Source organism: Alligator sinensis, unplaced genomic scaffold, assembly GCF_000455745.1.
Source record: "Alligator sinensis unplaced genomic scaffold, ASM45574v1 scaffold1056_1, whole genome shotgun sequence".
Classification (NCBI taxonomy): Eukaryota; Metazoa; Chordata; order Crocodylia; family Alligatoridae; genus Alligator; species Alligator sinensis.
Window position 1 is genome coordinate 193,073 of NW_005842818.1, and position 3,863 is coordinate 196,935.

Here is a 3,863-nt window from a genome sequence, read left to right on the forward strand (position 1 = left end):
ATCAGCATCCTCCCCCACTGAAAAAATGGTGGCAGAGCGCTTTGAACTAAAGCTCATTGAACCTGTTTTATTTCAAAGCACCCCACCATCATGTTTTTCAGTGCTGCAACGCTGATGCACATGATGCAGAAGGTTGCCAGTGTGTGTCAGTCTGTGCGCTCCAGCCGACTCGATTAATCCAGCGTGTCAGAGCAAGTCTATAGGAGCCCATTTTATAGGCAGGCAGTTGATCACTTGAGGCATTAATTACAAATGATAATAGCTAATAAGTAATAACTTGCATTTTTTTTTTGGTCCATGTTGCATGCATGCATCTTTCCAAATGGATGCACTCTTGCATAATCTGATCTGCTTGCCGATAGGAGTGGATTGCCTAAATTCAGTGACTCATAATGCAGCTTATCCCAGTAGCTGGAGCTCCTAAAATTAGCTGAATTCACTCCTTCAGCTTGCAGCAAACGAGCTGTATGAACATCTATAAATTTATGGCCCTTCTCGTGCCAGGTGAGAATACAACAAGCCACCCATCAGTTCACTACTTGTTACTTTTGCGCTCTCTTGTACCTCGGCTAATTTAGTGATTTTTAAATCAGTATTTCCTCTTGGAAGTTGGGTGCTGTCTCCACTTCGTGATGGACAGTTTTGTACACAAGTAATTATTGGAGGCAACAACATAGTGGCTAAAGTTTCTAGCAGACTGGCAGCAGAGGCTTTTTCTGAACTCTGGTGTCATGCTTGGCACTAGCGTTGGGGAGAAGATGCATATGCGTATACCTGTAAACTCATACTTGTTTCCTGAAATGCTTGAAGGCTGTCCTGTTCCAGGGCAAACTCTCCGGTGATACTAAAGCCATTGCATGCCAACAGGGCAAGTGACTTGGGTGTTCTGGCTGGTGGAAAGCTTATTGTCTCTGAGCAGTGTCCGCCCCTCCGTTGCTACAGGATTACTCCGACATGATTCCCTTCTTAATATTACTGTGGCAAACCGTTAAGTCACAAGCTAGACTCCCTTGGCTTCGTAGCTAAGGAGTTTTTTCCCCTCTGGCATCGGTTTTTACAACTGCCCGAGAACCCAGCCTATCGAATTAACTTCTTCTGCGGTCAGCGAGGCTGTCAGTGAATGGCACAGACCTTGGTGACTGGCCGTGGGTTATTGCTACCGAAGGGTGGTAACTCTTGGGCATCGGTGTCTTGCCTGGTGAAGTGCATTATAATTATGCTGACAAGGTTCCTTGGGTGAATTTGATATCTTTTATTAGACCAACCCAAATGGTTGGAGAATAGTTATTAAGCAAGCTTTCGGGTTCAAAAACCCTTTGTCAGGCCCGGGAAGCTTCAGCAGTTGGTGTGCGCTCTTCCTGGATGGAATGAAAAGCCTTATAATTATGCTCACTTTCTTAAGGTGTAAGATGCTCCCCTCTTCCTAACTATCTGGGTTCCTCCCCTGAAAAAACCCTGATGCCTTTTTTTTTTTCTTCCCCCCCCCCCCCTGTGTGTGTGTTGGCCCCTCTAAGGCTAGGAACAGAAATTGCACATAAACCGGCATAAGTGATCGGAAAACAGTTCAAATCTGTAACACAACAGAAGTTCAGTGCACATAAACAGCTTTCAAAATGCTGCAAACCGGTTTAAGATAAACCTGGATGGATGTAGTATCAGATTGAACTGATTTAGTTTAAATCAGTTTATTGAACGTTTGTCCCAGACTGCCTTGTGCATTGCGAAGGTACCTGTTAGACTGCAGCTTATAACTTGTTTTTTTTTTTTTCCTCTTCAAAATACTTTCTCACAAGGGAAGCATGAGGGTTTCAAGCTGCTAATTTATCTGGCCCTTCCCTGTTTATCAATCAAGCTGCTGTTTTTTATAAAAAAAAAACAAAACACAAAACAACAAACTCCCCCTCCTCAATTAACACAAGGAGCAGTCTTATCAGTGAGGTCCCAGATACAGACTACTGGACTGGTACATGGGTGTGTGATGCTTAGTCACCAGGGCTTGTTGAGTTGAGAGAGCTTTTAGCTAATTTGTATTTTCTAAAAGAATATTCAAGCCTGTCCATAAGCCTGTTTATGTGCACTGAACTTCTGTTGTGTTACAGATTTGAACTGTTTTCTGATCAAAATTCAAGCTAATGTTGCTGCCGTTTATACTGCACGTGGGTACATGGTTGCAAACTGCATGCATTGAAACCTTCTTTTTGGAGGCCTGCGATGTAGCAGCCTTTAAAATCTATGTTGCCCCATTACAGAAGTATACTACTGCTGTACTGGATCCAAAAATAGGCTCTTCCTAGCAAAAGTCCAAGGTTAAGGGTGAAACTGGGAACTTTGTGGCTTCTCCGTCCCTCAATGTAATCTCCCAGATATTCCCCTAAATGGCTACGGTAATCACTTAAATTGTGCCAGCCTTATTTTGAGAAGATTGAAGCCTTATTTTCTTCAAGCACCTATGAAGGAAGGAAGTCAGCTGACATCTGACTCAAATTTGGTTGCTAAAGTCCTTACAGTAACTTGGCACTCTAGGTTGAAACCATCTGTGGCTGGTTTTGTTTTGTTTTATTTTATTTATCTTTTTTTGAAATTCCGGTCAGATTTTTTTTCATGGATGAACTCCAGACATGGAAATTATCAATGCTTTTTACTGCCATCTGGCAGATGTTTTTCAACTAAAGGCATGGCTCTAGAAGAGTGGCTCTGGTTCCTCATTGTTATTCTATTGCTGATGGGACCTGTCAAGTCAAATCTAAACGACTGCAAAGGAGGACTCATCAGGTTTAATTCAGTGAGCTGATTTCAAGGGCTTGAAAATGAACTATTGCTGGTTGATAGAGATCTCTTCTGAAAGTAATTAACAGGATTAATTAAGCCTTGTATTTCATACACAGCTTCTTCATTTTAACGTTAACAAATTAAAGGCATACTCAAGTCTTCTAGCATTTTCCCTCCTCTCATCAGACTGCTCATGTAATTCTGGAATAAATTAGCAAATGAATGGATACCTTCATAGCGGGCCTGGTAGGAGTAAAGCCTCTGTACCTAAGCCCCTTCTCTTTCATGTAGGGTATGTGTGACTTGCCTTGCTCTCAAAGGGAGCTGCTGACACCTCAGAAGAGGACTCTACATCAAGTATAACTGCTAACAGCGACTGCAGCAGTATGATCAGTGACCTGGTCTCTTTGGTACCAGGTCCAAAACAGCTTCTTTGATTTCATAGACATCATGGCTGGAAGGGACCTCATGAGATCATCAGGTCCAGCCCCCTGCCCAAGGGGCAGGAAGGCAGCTGGGGTCAGATCCCCTCCAGCAAGATAAGCAACCAAGTGTTTCTTAAAGGTATCCAGGGTAGGTGCTTGCACCACTTCTGGGGGGAGTCTGTTCCAGATTCTGGGGACTCAGATGGTAAAGAAGTTTTTTCCTTGCGTCCAGTCTAAAATGGTCTTCAGCAGTTTGTGACCATTGGACCTTGTCTTCCCATGGGGTGTCCTGGTGAACAGACGTTCCCCCAGTTCCCGATGCACACCCCTGATGTACTTGTAGGCTGCCACCAAGTCACCCCTGAGCCTGCGCTTCTCCAGGCTGAAGGGTCCCATGTCCCTCAGCCTCTCCTCCTAAAGCCTGTTCTCTTCACCGCTAATCTTTGGTTCAACCAGTAATTCTTAACCTTTTAAAACTCAAGCTACCCCTCTAACTTTTTCTGAATTTGGCAGTACCCTGACTGAGAACCACTGTAAAATCCCAATTTACCTATTTTATCCCCAAGCTGTTGCCACTAGGTGGAACTGCCCTGCATGCCTCTTTCCAGGAGGTACAAACAGGCCTGGATGGGGAAGTAGCTGTGGCAGGGGGGAGGCTTCCTTGCCGCC